At 40.5% G+C, this 20852-nt stretch overlaps 1 long non-coding RNA gene across 1 annotated transcript in view; it reads left to right on the top strand.

Moving 5' to 3' along the window:
- Nucleotides 1-1311: 1311 nt before the first annotated feature.
- LOC121076868 overlaps nucleotides 1312-20852 on the top strand; it is a 32650-nt gene continuing 13109 nt past the window's right edge. The window contains exon 1 of the long non-coding RNA XR_005823768.1: nucleotides 1312-1369. This is a non-coding gene — a long non-coding RNA (uncharacterized LOC121076868). The remainder of the gene's footprint in view (nucleotides 1370-20852) is intronic.

The following is a 20852-nucleotide window of genomic DNA, read 5'->3' as shown; positions in this document are numbered from 1 at the left end:
ACCAAGCACAGCAAAGCCAAATCTCATCTTGAGACAATGCAGTGCTCTCCAAGGTTGTGAAATTCCTACCATATCTCTGGTAATGACATCAAGAGTCACCTATCCCTATTCTCCAACACCCACCTTTGGAAGTAGGGAGGATTCTGCCTGGTTTTCAGCTTGTACCAGCCAGGTACCATTTTGTGCTGGTACTCCTCAGACTGTGAAGGGAAGCCATCTGGGATGCAACCTTTGTACTCCTCCTCTTGTGCAAAATCATGTTTTGAAGGATTCCCAGCTGGCTTTCCAAACAGCTCCTCTGGCTGCAAGTATTTGCCATAAACTAGGAAAGGCTCAGGTAGGCTCCGGTTTCCATCTAAGTCTGAGCAATGCAGGATTGGGAGCAGGACATGTTTTAAAGGACTCATTTCCAAGCACTATGAAATTGATATTATTAAGATGAGGGGAGCTTAACAAAACTACAGAGTTTTGCAGAGTTTAGACAACAGGCAAGAGCAGAACTGAGAAAATACATTCCAGCAACATGGACTAACCAGGTGTTTTACTTATTTTATAGCATTTATCCTTGCCTCTCAGTCCCACCATTGGCCATTGCCGTCTTTTGAGCCCAGCTGTGCCCAAAGGTAAGGAAGGCTGGGGGGGGAATGCTGCTGTCTATTCCAGCAAAATAGAGTCTGGCTGTCCCCATTGGGATCCTTTAAGATGATCCTGAAGGTCTCCAGGTCACCTTGAATATAAACCATTGCACTGACACATCAGGGAGTGCTTGAACAAGGCCCCTTAACATCCACCCGCCCTCCTTTGGCGCACCTCTCCTGCCATCCATCTGCCTGAGCCCAGCTAGTATGGGTTTGAATGGGAGCTTAGTTTTAAGAATAAACACATCCATCACAAAGCTGCTCGGCATATGCCAGTGCTGGCACTCTCACCCCTCCCTGAAACCCCTTTTGAGGACTCTCAGTCCAGAGCCCGCACCTCCGCTCCAGCCTTTCCACTCTCCAAGCTGCTTTTTCAGCACTCCCCAAGCCTAATCCCACAGTTTACCGGGAACGCTGAGAGACACAGAAAAACAAGGGGCGCTTTAACCCATTTTCAAAGCCCTAATTCCCTCCCAGTTCGGTGTATTTAACTTGGGCACAGTTCTGAAACAAAAGGTATAGAGACTCCAAGTTGTTGGGCAGGGGGAGGGAAGAAAGTTGGTTTGATTTTGAGAGCCCTGGAAGATCATTAAAATTTCATAACAGGCAGAAAAAAAAGTTGTTTGCTTATAAGGTCTCTAGTGTTTAAAGAGCTAGAGACAAAACTGCCGAGCAGTATATTCCAGTTTATCCTGTGGAATAGGAAGGAATGGCCCCAGACGTAATTACAAGTAAGTAGTGCACTGAGAGAGGGGAAAAGCGCAGGAAATGTGATGTCTAAGAACTCTTTTTTTTTTTCCTCTGGTGTTTAATCATTTTGCTGGGTGTACAGTAGGGATTGTTTGTTTGTGTTTTTCGTGATCTGCCTCCGTCGTAACATATTGGATTCTTTGATGGTGAATGTGCGGGATGGGAAGAATTTTTCTACAGCCGCTTCTGAAATTCAATGCAGTTTAAAGCAAAACCAGGGAACAAGGGTGAAATGTGAAGCTTGTTTTGTGAGTTTACAGAGCTGAAACCCAGGGTATGAAGTTTCAGTGGTGGTCTCACTACTTATTGACTTTTGAGTTTTATCCACTGAACAAGCAACATGAGAGAGATTTTGCAAAGCAGGGAAATGATATCTCATTAATATTCTACCTAGCAAAAAAAGAAAGAAATAATAACATTAGTGGTTATAGAGCAACAGGGAGATCATGATGAATGCTAGGCTGTGTATGAAAACTATACAAGCATGTATAGATTTCAAAAATATGTTCTATTTCTCTTCTTTAGCTTGACTTCCTAAAAATACATTAATATTAAAATGGAATTTAAAAGCACTGAATAACAACATTCGCAAAATATTTCTCAGAAACATGGAACTCTGGATCTGAAAAACAAAATCGGTCATAAATCACAGAACACATTAACAGTCACAATATAGAAATAGAACACTATAAAATATTCTTCTCGGTACAAAAAATCTGCAACAACCAATGCGTTAAAACGATGCAAACATGAGCAAAGGTATTATGTTACTGCAAAGGCTGCAGATATCAGTTCCATTTTAAAAACTCTTTAGAGTAGTTTAAAAAAATCATCAATAGTGAAAATCTTGTTCTATGTTGCATCATATTTATTTATGAAAACAACAAAAAAATATTGGATTATATTTTATTATTAACTTACTTTTATTTCTTTAATTTGTACAGACTTAATATGTTTAATGAAATGTTTGTTACAATAAAAGATACATATCTTAATTTTCTGTTTTGCTTTACAAACAAACGACAACCCCTACATACAATTTCCTACAGTTAAAATGATTGTTAGGTAACGCTTGAGCTGGGTACAAAAGAAATACATTGAATTATGTATTTAAAAAGCATAATATTTTCTGGTAGTTTTAATGATTATAGCACAATATCATGCCTCTGTGTATATCAAATATACATGTTTCATGCTTGTAAGAACAACTTTATAATTAGGATAAGAATTTTTAAAGGTGTATAGCTAAATTAGAAATGAAGTCCTGTAATATAGTGTGGGATTTGTACTCCTAAAAACATGGTGATTCATTGGTAAAATTTTGCATTAAGTTAATCGTCTGTTTTGAAATATTCATCTCCCAAGAAGAATTAGTTGTTATTAATTAGGATATAATTTTCTCTTTATTTTTGCATCTCCTTGCAATAGAACAGCTTCCCTACATTTCAACTTTTACTTATGCAATTGCACAAATAAAACACAAAGGGTAGGTCTGTAGATTGTACACATGTAAAATCTCATCGTTGTTTTAAGGAGTTTCCCAGATATGAGACTGATCCAAGTCATGTTGAAGTTAATGAGTCATTTCTATCTGCTCTAAAGGGATTTGGATCCGAACACCAGACTCCTTACAAACTGGAGTCTGTACTTTCATAAGAACATGAATTTTATCATTTTGTAAAATCAGGCATAGTTGCCCATGGAATAGTTTAGACTATAGTTGGAGAGTGTGGTCTGATAATGATATTTTCCTTCATGTACTCTGGACTTATCATTAGCTCTGTGGCTAACACAACTTGTGTCAGCTTATTTCTCACCCATGGGTTAATAAACGACGTGCTTTGGCATAGTGCTTTTCTAGCAAAACATAATGAGCTTTTTTACCCAGACTTTCTTTTTAGTATTTTTCAAAAACAGAGAAGGTTACTCATATAAGAGTTCAATCCAAATTTTGGTAATTAGCAGAGTAGCCTCAAATCTCATTACATTTATTAGAAAATGGAGAATTCTGAGGGTTTATAGGAATTCTGGAGTCAATGGAGCTTCAAATGCTTTTTGCCTCCCTTTCTTTCTTGCTTCTATACTTTTTATTCCTTGCTGTTCTGTTGCACGTGCCTTTTCACAAAGCTTTCATTCGGAGCGGGGAGAGGGTCTGAAAAGGGTTAGCTTAGACTAAACATAGTATGGAAACAAGGACTATGTTGTCACATCAGGTTTGCTCAACACTTCAAATCTGCCTTGGGTCTCCATGTCCTGCCATAATGCAAATGAGAGTGTTCTTGCTGGGAACATGTCATTCCCGTGAACATTAAATGCTGTCATGCAAGCCTCATGGGAGCAAGCTGCAGCAAGTCCTCCTGATTTAAGAGCTATTACTGATGCTGCTATTATTACTTTACAGGGGTACAGCAGGGATTCACAATCTCAGTTCTCAACCTTTCCCTTATTTCTACATGGGAGGAAGCGAGGTGGCAAGGCTCCCAGCTAGACATATTTGTCATCCCAGTATGTAGGAATAATTGGAGCAAGGCTCCTGTTAGGGAGTTTCACTTGTGTAAAAGGAACCTTCAGATCATTTTTCAGACAGAAAGCTTTAAAAAATGACTACTTAAATAAATAAATATATAAATAAAGCCACTACCCTTTATCACCAGGTGACAATAGGGTTGTGGAAAATCAATGGGTGCACTTATTTGCATGTATGATAGATTATGTCATTTATGTGCACAGAAAGCTTCTGGGATTTGCAACCTGGACAGCTGGCGATACACAGGGATCCCACTCCTGATGTACAAATGGGAGCTGGCACAGATGCACTCCTTTCGCTGAGCTCCTGATGGCAAACTGTTCCAAAGAGGCTGGAGGTGTTGGGGTGAACTGTGATGGACCATTTCCAGGCATGAATCCAGCACCATGGAAATCCCACTACGTTCCCACCCCAATACAGAAAACTTTGCTGGCTCGGAGATGCAGTTTGCAACCCCTCTGCTACAACACCTGTAAATAAAGACCCTTTTATCTACAGGTTTTCATATCCTGAAGAAAATGATCACTGGCCATAACAAACATATCTTTCAGTAGTTCTGCTGAGGGCGCAACAGCCCAAGTCTTCAGCGTGGCATTGAAATGCATACTGCAGGCTAGGAGCCATAGATATGTCCTTATTCTTCCGTTTATCCTTTACACTTGATCCTGACCCAGTCAGTCATATGTTGTTCTTTCTGGAGGGCGGCAACTCAGAAAATGCCAAATCTCTGATTTATTTGTGGTTAAGAAAACGGCCCCTGCATGATCTGAAAGGTCCCCTCCTTTTCATTACAGTACCTGCCAAAAACCTTAAACTCCCCAAAACCTTCCTCAGCCCTGGAGATGTTATTGCAGCTCCAGCACCCCTGGTAAGCCCCTTGTCCTTAAGCATGCGATGGAGAAGACAACTCCTGCCTTATCACAGCCACTATCTGCAGCAGAGCCAGGACAGAGGATGGGGCTGAAGCTGCTGACTGAGGTTGTAATAGATTGGAGAGCAGATGTAAAACCAATTCCTCCAAATTCGGTGGAGAGGCAGCCTGCCCTTTCGTACTCCCAGTGTAGTCTTTTCTCTTTGACAGTTTGCTGAAAGGACCTCCATTGTGTGTTACTTAACACGTGTGAATTTATTGCAAGCTGATGCTTTCTGTTTTATGTCTCAGTGGCACAACAGAAGAACGATTCACCCCAGATCTCTGACTCCACACTGCATCCAAACGTGGTAAAGCTCTGAAAGGCACTGATGCAGGAGGTCCCTGCTTGTCCTGGCCTGATCCTGAATGATACTGACACCCACTGACTTTTCCTTGTAACAGATGCTTAGGAAAAAGGAGAGAATTTGAATAAATAGTACAAAAAAGGAGGTTTATTTCCAAAACACAGCTTAAAATACCAGACACCACAGTTGGGTGGGGAAGATTGCATACAGCATTAACCACATTCCTCGTGTGCAAGTCCGCTTGTCCTGAGTTTATTCCCCAACTGTTTGCCCAGTGGAGAATAAGGAGAAAGGGAAAGAATAAACCTTTCCCAGGGGGGAATAAAATTCAAATCTCAGCTTATCGAACTCAGTGGAGGAGCAAGGAGTGATGGGGCCTTGCAGACAGATGTTCCCCAGATATTTATCACACCTGTGCTGTTTTGGTGCCTTGGCACAGCCTGGCCAGGTCAGTGCAAACGGGGACATGCAGAGCACCCTGTCCCTCCTGTCCTCCCCACTGAGCAGTTGCTGAGCTGTGTTGTGCTATAGTGCAGGCTTTTTTCAGCTGGACAGCAGGCTATCCACCACAGGGTGCCCGTATCCTAATGCTTCCCTTGACCTTTACCTTGTTTAGCCCTTTTGCCATAATGAAATAATGTTCACAATGGCAAGAACACAAAATAGCTCATGATATGCCTCAAACTGTGAGAAAAGAGTATCCAATCCTCCCCAAACACAGACCTGCTCACTTCAAAGGCGGCAATATTTAGACAGTAATCAACATCGCGTTTTATTCCCTTTCCTGACCCAACGTGTATATTTGCTCAGCCACTCTTTCCACCCATCCAGAAAATCTGCCGTGTCCAAAACACATGTGGCGCTGAACAGAGGGTCCAGGCAATTCCGGGCAAAGCAGTTGCAGGGATGGTACCAATGGCCCGGCTGCTATAGGGCTGCAAGCCCTGCCACCCCACAGCACAAGATTAGCTCCGGGGTTGCTTTATTTATAGATATAACCCATAAAGCATTCTCCCACCTAAGTGAGAAACTTCCTCCTTGCCTTAGAGATGGTGAAATAGGAGCAAGCAAGATGGTGAAATGGGAGCAAACAACCAAATTACAGTCTCAAAGTGAGATCTATAACTCCCAAGAGGCAGAAGATATCCCTCGTGCCATCCCCATGCTGACTTCAATGTGTGATACATCTCAGAACAACTGACTGTGGAGAACTGAGTGTCTTCAGTTCTCAGATACTGTGATAAATGTTTAATAAAGAATTGGATTAAAACCGAATGTTGCTTTTATTTTTTTCCTTAGGTCAGCATCTGCAGCTTCTCGTGCTGTTATTTATGAAACAGCTTTATTAACTTATTATGAAAGTGGGCATTTGTTATGCAGTAAATTTAAGTTTCATAGTCAATGGATATTTTGTAGCCTGGGAAAAAGTAAACATAAACTGAAAAAGTCACTTATTCCTATTCTTGTTTTGGCCCAATGAGAATTAACATCAGATGTGTGAATGGTAAAATTCGTTGAAGGAAATGTATCTCCTTTGTTAGTGATTGTTAGCTAAAAACACCAGAACCTCAGATGATGTAACAGGCAGACGTCTGCAGACTTTAAGAACAATTGTAATTTATTTCCAGGAATAAGAGGAAATTTCTTTCTACTCCTCTTCCCACATCACTCATCCTAGCAGAGAAAGATACTTTCCAAGGCATTTCAGCAGCCACTAATGCTGTAGATCTGTATGGGTCAATCCACTTGACAGATGGATTGGGATCTAACATCAATCCCAGGAAAAAAAATGAAAACAAGTCACAATATGAGAATGGAGACAGACTTATGAGAACACAGTGCTGATAGCAGTGAATTATTCAGGGGCTAAAGATGGAGGCTGACTGTGATGAGGTGCCAAAAATCCATCTGGAAGTGCATGGCTGGGTGATAAATATCGAGTAAGATTCAGAATAGGTAAATGTCAAGTGATATATATGGGAGAGGAGGGTTCTAATTTTACCTATGCTCTAAACTAACTACAATGATTGAGGAGTGTTAGAGCTATAATTGAGAAACCTGTAAAAATGATTATCCCATGAAACAGATTGTAGCTGTCGCAAAAGTGAATGTTAGAAATTATCAAGAATATAGCAAAAACATGATGGTGTTATTTTATAAATATTTTATAAATATTTATAAATCTCATCTCCACCTGAAATACCCCATATCTTACAACTCCTAAAGGAACTAGTTAACCTGCATGAGGTTCAGAGGAGGGTGACAAGGATAGACAGGGTCTTAGGAAGGCTTCTGTTTGAGAATGATTCCATCTACTAGGTTTCTTCAGCCAGAAAAGAGATGACTGAGAGGATAGATGGAGGACTCTGGAGTTATGAGTGACAAGGAGAGAATAGCAAGCAGCTGTTCACTGTTTTTTCTTCTAATACAAAAACTCAGAAGCATGAAATGAAGCTGGTAGCTGGCAGTTTAAACTGAGAAGCAATACTTCCTGACACCATGCTTAGTCATCTCATGGAACTCCTTGCCACAGGATACTTAGAGTGCTAAAAGTTTACTGGACATATTCAGGAAAGAAAAAAACATCAGAGGTTTTTAAAATCCATCTGGGTTTTGTATTAAATAGAAAGACGCCACGTCTGGTTCAGAAAGTGCCTGAGCCAGAAACCACCGTAGGTTGGGCAAGTGTTTTGGGGAAGTATCACTGTATAATAGACCTACATTTGTATTCTTTCCTGGGCTGTTGCTACTATTGCAGGTGGGAGGTTATTTGGCATGGACTTCCAGTCTGACCTGCTAAAGCAGTTCGTATCTTCTTCTTGTGAACCTAATCTTCAAAGTGATAAGTAATTCCAGACAAATGCATTCCTTATGTTCTCTCTTAAATCCAATTGTAATGTTAACTATTAAGTCAGGTGATGACAGGCCAATGAGTAGTGGCCTCAGGTCTTCTCCTTTCCCAGTTTCTAGTTTCCTTTGCACTGGGTTAATATAACCCAGAGCAACCCACAGGTGCATTAGGGGTATGTCCACATGGGTGGACATCAGCTCACTTTGCCAGTCTGAACACCACCTACGTATGGCAGAGCAACCAAGAGACAGGGTGATTTAGCTAATGCACAGCAGGACACTAACAAAGTAAATGTGGCTTCTAGTCTGGCTCTGGGATTGCATACGCAACGGCTGGTTCTGTCTGGTCAAGCAGATGTGCCCAAATTTGCTCTTGTTGCAAAGCAGCTCTGATGTGCTGATGCACAGGCAGTTGGAGCTCTGAGTGTTTTAGCAGGGAGGAAAGCTAGTTTAGAAAACATTACTTTTGGCTCTAACCTAGCACATCTCCATAAAAGGTATTGACACTCTTATGGCCAGCTACTCCAAATTTAATTGCCTGGCCAGGCATTTTAAAATAGCTACATCAGGTTCTGGGCAAATATATCTGTAATTTAGTGAAGCGTTTGATAGTCTCATAAAATCTTATTTGAAAGATTTAGTCAAACTGGCCTGGATGTAAGTACTTGTCTGTGGTCTCTGCATTGGCTGAAACACCATAACCAAAGATAAATTTTGACATGTCAGGTTTGAGGAGATGAGGGAGGTTCTGGTGGGGGAGGAACAGGAGTTAAGCCTCACTTTATTTAATGTCTTCATTAATTAACTGGAAGAAGAAGCAAACAAATCGCTCATTGTGTTTGCAGATGGATGGGAAACACTTGTGAAAAACACTGAAACTGAACTACTGGCAAGTAGTTCTCAATAACTCAGGCTAAATCATCTCCAGCAGAAAAAGTCCACAAGCATGTAGGGGTAACTGCATGTGACCACCAACAGGGCTGAACATTTGATCTCTGCTGGCTTTATGATATGGCAGCAGAAAACCTGTCACATATGAGGACTCCATAAAGAGAGACGAAGCTTAATTGACCAGAGAGAGAACAGTTTTCTTAAGTGTGGTAATGGTGATGCTCTAAATTCTTGAATGCTGTTCCACCCAGGGAATCTCAGTAAAGAAAGAGAGAGAGAGAGAGAGAGAGTAATAAAAATAATGAAGAGACAGAGGGACTGGTTTACAAGAAAAGATTAAAAGATCAAAATATGTATAAATTGGCTAAATTATGACTAAGAGAGGAAACAATAACTGTCTGTATGTATATGAGGGCTGTAAACTATTAAGAAAAGAAAAGAATTTTTTGATTAGCATAAGCAGAAATTTAGGAGAAATTAAACAAAGAAAAATGTTGAATGAATAAAAGGAATTGTTCCTTATGTTAAACTTGATTAGAGTTTTTAAAACTTTTAATATAAATTGATCAGAAAAAAAAAATGGAGATGTGAGAAAGCTGCTTGGATGCGAGTTATTAAAGATATCGGATTCTAATGCTTCCTGTAGCAAAGCAAGAAACAAGAACAATCGACAGCAAACTCAATGGAAAGGATTTGGCTCTCTTTGTTTTCTGGTGCAGGAGACCAATGATTTCAGAAAGTTCTGCCAATGAGCTTATTATTAAAAATGTCGTAAGTGCATCCAAAAAGCTCTCAGTCACAAATGAACATGGGTTTCTGAGAGCTTATGGCTGCACCATCCCTCCTTCCAGGGTTTGAAAATATTTCTCAGCAAACCCTGCCAGAGCGCACTGCTCATGTGCTGTAATTGGGAGAACAGGAGGGCTGTGATAAAAGAGGAAAGCAGCATGACTTACACGCCCAGCACCAACACCAGGTGATGGAGGACAAGCTGGTCCAGGTCCAGGTTTCTTGAAGTGGCTTTCGACCAGAAATCCCAATGAGGTGCCCAAACGTGGGCACCAATTCCCGTGTTGTCTTTGTGGTATGCCCAAACCACAGGTGGAGTCTATATGTACTGGGGTTTGTCCACATGACCATATGGCTTAATTTCTACCTGGAAGCTGTCTGGAGCTAGCAGGAGGCAATAACATGGACTTCACACCTGGCACTGGGGCCCACATTCCTGCCACAAAACCACCTCCCTTACAGGAGGCAGGCAGCAAGTAGCTCTGTGCTGCAGCGTGGGCTGCAGCCATGATCCTTGCAGGGTGTAAGACCATCTCATTGGGGTGTCCTTGGGGGTTTCTCTTCCAACAGGAGCCATGCAGCAAGTTGAAGGAGAGGTCTCTGACAAACCTCTTGAGCTATGATCTGATGTTGGCCATGAACAACTGAATGATGCTTCTTGATGCTGAGATGTTGAATAACTAAAAAGTGCTGAGCTTGCAGGTGGGCAGATGAGATCTGGTGCTTCTCCAGGCACCAGGGCCTTTTCTTGCAGATGTCAGCAAGACTAAGATTTTTTGTTGAGATCTTTGAGCTCCTAGGTCCCCGACTGCTTCTGAAAATCATATCTTAGGTCTTAAATGACTTGATTTTCCAAATAACTTGAAGACTGAGCATTTCCATTAATGCTTAAACAGGGAGAAAGGAGGTACTCAACACCTCTGTGAATCACCGTACAATTTATCGTTTATGATTTGAGTCACCCCATTACCTTCCTAGAGGCTGTGCTCTTAAGACAGGTCTTTATCAAAACCCTGGATTGCCATAAGCCAATCAAATAAATATTGGTAACTGGCATCAGTTCAATAATATGGGTTGTATCAAGACTCAGGATTTTCATATTTCAAAGAATGTTATGATTTTTAAAATCACAAACAGGAACGTATTTATGCACAGACTCATGCTGTGTGCTACATTATCCACTTAGACTCAAATTACAAAAATAAGCTGTAAACACTTTTGATGAAAGGACTGGACACTTTGTTTACCCCCTGAAAATGGAGTTTTGTTTTAATGCCCAGTTTCAGTTTGGGATTTAACCTTTCCCCTCTGCTTTACATATATTCTATGACTTCAGTCCAGCTTGCTATTTATTTATCTTTGTGCAGAAGAAAAAAAAAAAAAGGAAATCACTTTTTTATATATATATTAAAAAAAAAAGATAAGTACATACATTTATAAAACAGTGTTTGCAACTCTTAGCTAAATGAATACTACAAATCAGATTCTGTTTACCCTGGGAGTATTTTGTTTGGGGTCTTAGATGCTTCCTGTTCTCCATGAATGTGTATTAGGTAAAAGTAAAATGAAAAACCTTTTACTTGTCAAGACATTAATTAAAGTTTAATTAGTTCCTGTTTGCACACTGCTTTCAAGATGTGAAAGTGTTTTGGAAGTCCTGTGCATATTAAGGCCTGCATTGGTTACTTCTGCAGCAGTTTTTGGCATTAGAAATATCCAATCTGGAATCGGGGCTTATTGCATCGTGCAGCCGGCTTGCTGTCTAATGCCTATGCGGGCTTGTGATGGTAACTCAGAAGAAACACGGGGCTTGGCAGCTCCATAAAAGCCTTTTATATATATATATATTTAAAGGCTGGAATCCACCCTTACAGGCCAGGGTTTTCCCACAAATTAAACCTTGCCTCAAGGTCACACAGTGCCAAAAGAAGTGAGTGTGATCACCATGTCTCTCCCTGAATGGCTCAAAGCATCCCAGCATGAATGAAATCTTCACCATGAGGTCCAGCTTCTTGGACACCTTATGCAAGATAGCCCATCCTAAAAGCACCTAAAATAGGGAAAAGATTTTTTTTATTATTTTTTTTTTGCATCCTTAGTGCCCTTTGCTCTCTGAGTATCCACACTGAAGGCTTTCCTTCAAAGATGGCTCACAGAGAGAAAGAGGCAAGCCGGAATTGGTCAGAAACATTGGCAAAATTATTTCCTCACTCCAGGAAGCCCAACTTTTAGTGGATTTTATTGTTCTTTGTAGGCACTGCAGCAAAAGAAAATGTTAAAGGAGAGCTTTGAAGCAAGGAAATAAGCTAGCTGGATGGATATTTATGGTAGGGTCTCCTCCCAGCTCTGAGAAACAGGGTGTGAGAAAGAAATGCAAGTATTGTGGTGGATGGTGCTGCTAAGAGAAGAATGGTGCAGGGCTGGGTGCTTGTCATGGAAGGGAAGAAACAACCCCCTGGGTTGGATAGGGAGTCCAATAACAGAGTTTAACTAATGGGTGACCTGTTCAGATCAGGACCTTTTCAGAAGCATTTACAGAAAACAGAATATGAGGGCCTCCTTTCTTTGTGCTTCAGTCTGATTTCTAGAGAGCATTTCCATAGATTTCTGATAATCCTCTGAACTTTTCTAACATTTTTGTGAACCACCAAATTCTTCCTTTTTTTTTTATTTTTATTTTTTTTATGTTTAGCCATCACTAATTGTAAATGAGCACTTTGTCTCCCATTTCTTCCAGATATTTAAACTGCCCAGGCACGATTATACAGTAAAAAATTTCACAGAATTCGCAGAGAGGGAGAATAATAGTGAAATCTGTTCCTCATTTTTTTTATATTTCATATGGGATGCGAACCGTTTACTCCATAGTAATTGCAGATGTTAGACTGAGACTGTAATAATGTATCTGGCAATAACTCTATTGCTTTACCACAAAAAGCTTCCCAGTAGCATTAAAAAGACAACAGAAACAATAGTTTCAACACATTCGTATGTACTAGTATTCTGGAAGCACTCAAGCTACTGATTTATCATGTAAACTTTTGCTGGTGTACGTATGAACTCCAAATATTTTCTCATACTGTTGTTTAAGAGGTGACAATCCCATATTCTCTTCAATCACACAGTCTCCTAAATTTGTAAGACAAGTTTTGCCTTCCCATGGATTAAAAAGATCTTTGCTTTGTATCTAATATATACCAGAAAAAATGTCTTTTTTTTTTTTGTTTGTTTGTTTTAAAAACACTTATGATTTTCAGTTTCTTTGCCCATTTCAATGTGCTGTGCTAGATTGCAAATTTGAATTCAAATCTAAAATTTACTGCAATTCTTGAAAAGGCTATTATAACATGCCTGGGCTTTGAGCTGCTCTCTGTAACATGAATGTAGGTGGTACATAAAGAAAATACACCCTAAAATCAACCCTTCCAAGCTACGTGGATGCTCTTATCACACATTTTCATGTGTAAGACTAGACCGGGCGCATATCACTGTGCCTTCAAAGTACCACATATTTGTCACAGGTGTTTTGCATAAATAAATGGTGTCATACAGGCTCATTAAATCAATACATCTGTATCAACTTGCAGTTCCTGACAGCCTGTTCCAGAGGATATCTTCTGCTCCCACTGTACCCTTTGAAATTTTAGATATAAACAAATAATAATAATAAAAATGCCTTGTTTTTCCCAGGTTAACTTTTCATCTTTATCTAATGATAACAGTAACGGCTCTGATGATGACAGAGAAAAATAATACACAGATAATGTGGACGAAGCCGTTCAGTGCAAGGTTACTGTTCTCGCAAGATATACAGTCTGGTGGTACTCTAAACCGCAGGAGCAGAGCTCAGCTCCAGTGTCATCAGATCCCCACGCTGGAATGTTCTTGTACTACAATTTTGGTTTTCCAGCCATTTCTTTCTAATCCGACACTCATACAGAGAACCCTTATTTTCTTTCCATCCATTGTTGCATATTTGTGTGTTTGGTACAGTAGTGAGAGATTAGGAAATTTCAATTTGAAAAAAAGCCTGGGGGCTGTGGTTTCTGGTTGTGTTCACATTGCGCAGAGGTCACTTCTCCATTGATATTTGCTGAAAGTAATGAGATTTGTAGCATGCCAGTAATAATATCATGTTGTGTATCTGCTTTGCGTGTCTGGATATCTTCAGAACCTCTATCTATCATGTGTGTTTAGTAATGCTATTAACAGTGTGAGATCAGGTCTGGGATGTGGGGTGTTAGGGACTTTACAGCTACCAAGGGAAAAAAAAGTGTCCTACGGATAATATTCATAGTTTTCCATTTAAATTAAGAACAAGTAAACAGATGAGTAACCTATGGTAAAAATACCAGTAACTTTTTGCTCAGAGGACGGACTCTCATTAGGATTTAAAAATCATATTTTTCTCTGACTGCCCACTTCTGCCTCACTTCCTGGGCTTCCATCACTTCCAGAGCACTTGACAAGCTGGTGTTGGTATGTCAAAGTCTCTCTGTGCCATCCTTAGGTACAGAAGGCAAATTGATCCACCTGAGCTCAATGAGAGCTACTAACAGTCTGCATTGTAAACCCCTGATGACAATTACATTGATTAGACTTATTTATATAAGTGATTGTATTGCATCTGGTTTTAGGATAACCCTAAGCCCTGACCCTGTATCTGCAGTTATGTTGATGAGTATTAGAGGTAAGCATTAATGAACAGACCCAGGACATAGCGCAGCAAGTCATGAGCAGTCTTAAAAAAAAATAAACAAAAGTAATGTTACCTCTGGCTCTTACACATCTTTGGTGTCAGATATTTCCAAGACCTTGTTTTACTAAATGAAAAAGTCTTCTTGGAATTGGACTAGACAGATTAGAAGTACCAGCAGTCAGGATTTCTTAGCGTTATCTTCCCACAGCTCTCTTCTTGTGGTTTACACGATCATCAACAGAGACAGAATCCGAGCACCTTTCATTTAAAACTAACAGCAACTTAGCGCTATAAATGAGCAAACAATTATGGAAAGAATGAGAGAGAAAGTGTGTCTTCTCTGTCTCAAGAGATATGATGTTTTATGGGTAGTTGGAATATTTCTGTATTCATTATCTGCAACTTGGCTTGGCTTATCTTCAACCCCCAAGTTCTACAGAAATGTATCTCTGTATCGTTGTGACCTTCCAAACACATCAGTCTGGCTAGGAAATCCAGAGAATTTCTGGCATTGAGGGTACTGACTCACTCATTGTTCCTGTTCATTGTCAGTTCAGGAATTTCCTCTGGTTTGGTTGGAAGGAAAAAATCCAGCCAATGGCAGTTATGGGTATTTTGCTGTTGCTTGCCAGGAGTCTAAACCCCAAAATATTTTCTCTTCTCAACAGCGTCGTGTTTCTGATTAATCAGGGCCAACTCTTCGTTTTCTCGCCTGACCTCTAGCAGTGACCCCAATGTTCCTTTTAATTTCCTTGATCTATTTGCTACATTCCCAGCCAGGTCTCTGGAGTGTTGAAGATTGAAAATAATTTCTAAACACCTTCAGCTGCATTCTGGTTCAAGTTAAACTGATCCAAATCAAGACACCCTCTGCAGTATTCACTGGGCAAAATTGATATGAGAGCCAAACCACAGTTTATAATATTAGGGATTATGTCTTTCAAGGGGAAAAAGAAAGAGTTCTAGTAATTTCTGTAGTATTTACTTTTTCTTACTAATCCAGATCTCTCCTTGTCTTCCTCATCAGCACAGTGTCTTCTTTATGAACATGGTTTCCCAGCTCCTTTCAATCAGCAGATATCACGAGAGGCAAACAGCCGTGCTGGATGGAGCTCAGTCACAGGGTGCTGGATCTGCCCCTGTGTCCCTGAGTGACTCCATCCAGCATCCTCCCCAGGCTGACAATGGGAACTGTTTCTGAGATGTCCTTCTAGAGTAAGGGATAGAACCGGTCTTTTTATTCTCATTAAGAAAACTAAGTGATGCAAAAAGTTGAAAGACTGCAAGGGAATGACTATCATCTTCACTTATTAAAGAACATATTTCAGGCAGGATCACACCCTGTTTGATTAAGCAAGCCTTCTCCTAAGGATCAGGCTTGATAGATGTCTGTTGTTTCAGTTTTGTTGCATCTGGGAGGTATAAACTCTATCAGAGATGGGCTCATGCTGTGGAGCTCGAAGAGGTTGGCTGGGTCTGAGCTTTTGGGGCTGTGCTCAGGACCTCAGGAGTCAGATACTGCTCAGCAGGATGCAGGGAGCTCGCTTTGACACGGAGGGTTTCTGCACAGGGAGGTCCAGATGATGGATTTGAACTTGAAAATGTAACCATAATATATTTACACCATAAGGTATATAATGATGTGCGTGTGTGTTCATGAAGCAATGCTGGAAGGGGGTTCATGCAATAAGGCATGATTTATGTCAGCTGCTTAGTGGATCTAGCCTCCTTTTATCCCCTCTGAAGACCCATCTGGGAATTTCATCATGTTACGAAAACAGCGAGGTGAAAAGGCATCCTCACTTTAGGTGATCTAACCCTGATCCAGCCCAGTAGCATCTGAGAGCAGGTTACCACAAGCACAGCCCTGGTGCCAGGACTTATATAGTTTCCATTTCCCCATAAAGGCCAGCTCACATTATCCAGCGGAGATGAACGAAATTTCCATTTGCCATGGTGGGCTCATTAGTTACAGGTAAAAGTTTGTTCTCTTCACTAGTTAAATCCCTTAAGGGCACTTTGGGTTCATTCCTAGTCCCATTAAAGTCCATGGGAGCAGGATTGGGCTCCAGAAGGTATTATTCTTAATTTAAACATTAATAGTTTAACTCTCTGTTGTTAATAATAATAACCCCTTGGAAAATTCAGACTGAAATCTGTTTCCTTGCTGAATTTCTTTTCTCCCATCAGGCATGCAAACTGGTTTGTTATTGTTGGGTTGCTCTTGAGTGCTTTGGGTTGCACACACTGGTTTGTTATTGTTGGGTTGCTCTTCAGCGCTGGGCCGCGCACACTAACTAATTTGTTATTGGAGTGTTGCTTTAAGCTACACACTCCAGTTCATTACTGATGGGCTTTTCGCTGTGTGTTGGGCTGCTGTCCTTGTTTTATGATTATTACTGAGGTCTTTTGTGAAACTCCTACCCACACAAATAGAAGGGCAGGAACTGTGGCAAATTTAATGCAATGTTTGGGGATTAATCCATTTTGTTTAACTTTTAAAAAAGGACTAATTAAGGCTTTCAGAATTAGGAAACCTGCTTCTTACTTCAATATGGTTTAAAATACCATTTCCTTCCCTACTTCCCTTTCTTCCCACATCCTTCTTTTGAAACATAACTTTTTATAGGTATCCTATCTTCCATCTTAATGCTTCTGTTAGCTTCCCACTGGCCTTTCAGGAAAAACTTCTTTATGGAAGATTTCCTTTCAGGTTCAGTGCAAGAGCAAATACTCATGACCCTTGATCTTACTACTTACTTTCTTCTTTAATGCCTTCATTTCATTTTAATTCATATGCTGATGATCATCAAGGCAAGTGGAAAGAAAAACTGTTGGAAAATATTTGTTGGACAAGAATCTGACATATTCATATGATTTAAAACAGTGTTAATCATTGCCATCATTACTGAACAGCAAAATGCTGAATAAAATTTTAATTTTCCCTTTTCCACAAGCAGTGCCACTGATGATCTGGTAACGTTAATTTTTTTACCTGTTTGTTTTACCTGAGCTCTTTTACCAAGCCAGAAGTAACTTTAAGAAAAGAAATTATGATAAAAAACAGCTATGAGCTTTGAAACACCCAGTGATGACTTCTTTTACTTTGCCATACAGCTAATTTTTGCACTGTTAATGTTCTCTTGGATTTAAGAAGAAATTTTCAGTGTGGTAGGTATACTGTTGTTTGGAAAAGGTGAAGTAAAATGGCTGCAAAGTGAATAGGACTGTTCTCCACAGTTGTAACTCTGCCACTGTTACATTAACAATTATAAATAAGGAAAGAGAGGAACTCTGGGCTAATTCATGCAGCATTACCTGCAAGACCCATCACAGTATCTCTCTTCCATATACATAACTGGGCATGTGTGTGTACAATCCAATTAAAGGAGTGAAAAACCCAAATGTGAGCAAAAGGCGTAAGGCTGAAAAGACCTCCTCATCACTAAATCTGTCTGCCTGCTATCAAAGCTTAGCACACCGACCTCATTGAGTTTCATCTTAAAATAAGCGAGGATTTGATTTTGCACCCCAGCTCATCTGGACATATCTGCACACAAGCCATGGACCAGGCGCTAACCACAGGCATGAATGTGGAAATGCCCCTGCATCTGTCCACCAAACCCCAGAGGTAATAAAAGAAGTTGAGAAAGGGAAATGATTTTTAGGCTTATTTTAAGGAGAGGCCAGCTAAGGCAGAGAGGATCATCCACCAAAGTCGCGGGCAGATCAGGAGGAGAGCAGCCAGTACTAAGTGGTAGGTCTCTGTCTCGGACTGGCTTTTCAGCCCTGGTCAGAAGCCAACCGGAGACTGAAGAAGCACTTTCACCATCCTGCAAAAGAAACGTTGTGCTATTGGCGCAAAAGTGCTCCCTGGTCGGAATAGTTGCATCACATAACGGATTCTTTCTGGAAAGGGAAACTCATCTTAAACACGTATTTCCAAATAGCAACATCCCATGCTCTCTGCGGATGCAGCCTGCTCCTCAAAATAAAAATAGCAGTATCTTTTGATTTTTCTAACCCAAACACCACTTGCTTCAAGTCTTTATTTTCCTTTCAATAGAATTCATTTTCTGAGGGATGCTGGGGCATGGTTCAGGCCGGTTGCCTTCAGCATCGTGCTCCATGCCTGAATAAATGGAGCGAGGGGGCTTGATGCCAACTTCTGCTCTCAGATAAACACTCTCAATGCTCATTGACTTCTCCACAAGCTGCTGGCGCGTATCTGAGGACAGAACTTGGCCTACAGATTTGTTGTTTTGGTTATTTTGCAATTCCAGCGCAGAAATGGATTTTTTCCTCCCCGTTCAGTGCCACAAACCAGTCTGCTGGTAAATGAAGCCCAGCGGGTTTATCAGTGATGACTTTTAACTACCGAGCTGTGTTGGGATTCTCAAGTTTTACAGCCGGAATATAGGATCTCTGATATGAACACCCAAGGATTTATTGGTCCCACAAGAACTCAGGATTTTGCTGGCACTGCAGTTCAGAGAGTCAGGAGAAGTCAAAGGTTATCTTTTGTAGGGTCGTATGAGATTTACCAGTTGACCCCTCCCCCTCTCCTCTGATTCATCTGCTAAAATCATTAAAGAGCTTTCCTTTACCCTCAAGAACTGTTAGTGTCTTTTTAGCACTGAGATCAGGTTACTGACCTCTGCGTTGCCAATATACCTTGAGGATTTCAAAAGCTCAGGGGTATTTTCAGTGTTAAAAGGAACAGTGCGAGGAAAGATAAATAGGTAGGTGCATTGCCGGAAATGAAATTTAATGTTTTTCTCACTTGTTACATGGAGGCCTTGCTTGCTTATACATCATTGTCTCAGGAGATTTTTCATTTGAGAAAATGTTTCACTCTTGCAGTGCAATGGAAAAAAAAAAGAGGATGAAAGTGGGATTTAGAAATGAATTGCAAGTGCTGAACTCACCATGGCGTTCCCCATCCACAGCACCATGAGAAGGCAGCTTGCTACTGTCGTTCCAGCTCAGAGATAATGGGGAAATCATTCTGTCTTTCAACGATGCTGCTGGAGGACCTCATGGAGATGGAGCTCTGTGCAGACAATTCCCAGGGTCTGCAAAGTCCTGCTGTCAGGAAAGAGAGCAGGAAAATCAACAGATGAGCATTGCTGTACCACTCTCCTGATAGGCTCTTCACCCCTGCAGGACCAACACCAGGTCTCCTTGCAAAGGCTTCAGTGAGTTTGTTTCCACTTAAACTAATTTTGGAAGGACACCACCACAAAATTGGCAATGAAATAACAATGATCTGGCTGGGCTTTTCTCACAGTATCAAAGAGCAGCTAGAAGAGGTCATTTAAGGCTCCTGCTAATGTTTCCTCCTCCCTGCTGCTATCCCCTGCCACATACATCAGTGATCTAATCACCTGTGAAACCCAAAGCAGAAGGCTCTGATGTTATTTCATTACAAAATCAAGATTTATCTGAACATGATAAGCCTAGCAGGGTTTTATGATATGCATGGCGCCATTCCTTTCTGTTAACCTATTTGTTATATTTATACTCAGGAACTTTTTATCATTCTTGACACCCCTCCATCTGTTCCTCACCATTCAGTTGCCGGGGGTCTTGTTTCACGGGACAGCAAGGATGAAATCACTTCATCTCAATAATGGGTTACAGCAATTAAGTAACTGTTTGAACACTTGGATTTTAATCTGCTTTAAGGATAGAGTCCCTGGGCTTCCTTTTCTTCCCATCCTCCATAGAATTTGACACCCAGATAACTACAATTCCACCAATTATTTACTTTAAAATTTAATATATTTTCTTTTTTATTCTAATAACAAAAAGAATCTTAATATCAGATTTTCTTCTTGTAAAACTAAGGCGGGGGCAAATGTTCTCAGGCATTAATTATACCCAGATTATCTGATATCAGGATCCAGAGAGTAGATTTTAATGTGCAGTATAAAGTGTGAAAAGAAGACAAGGAAAAAAACTCTCTTAGTTTTCACTTCAGTGTCAAGCCATTTGGAAGCTGTTAGCTGAGCAAAACAGCTCCAAGATGCTATCAATTAATAGCAATTACAGTGATGCAGCAACCAGCTCAGTGACATGACTGACACCTTCTTGCCAACACTTTTAACGATCTAGTCAAAAAGTTAAACTTTGTTTGCGTTGCATGGAACCCATCAGGAAATTGGAAAATATTGCACATGCTTCAAGCTCTACTGGCTCCATGCTGCAAGCCTGCATTGGCAAGATGTGAGGAGGACGTTCCTTCATGTCTTGCCTTGGATGACAACAGCTAGATATGTGAAGAAAGGTTTGTGTGCCTCAATCATACGTCTTTTGCTTAATCTATTATCCTGCCTAACAAAATCTGCTACCCCTGGTTTTAAGCTCGTCTTGCTAATTTTTACTTCTTGTTTTCTTGTAACATTTAATTTTCTCTTTTATCAAATCACTTCTAAGAAAACACAAACAGATACTTTCAGCCTCGTAAAAAAGAACTGGGTAACAAAGA

Source organism: Cygnus olor, chromosome 12 (genome assembly GCF_009769625.2).
Source record: "Cygnus olor isolate bCygOlo1 chromosome 12, bCygOlo1.pri.v2, whole genome shotgun sequence".
Classification (NCBI taxonomy): domain Eukaryota; kingdom Metazoa; phylum Chordata; class Aves; order Anseriformes; family Anatidae; genus Cygnus; species Cygnus olor.
This window is presented reverse-complemented; position numbering and strand designations above follow the sequence as displayed.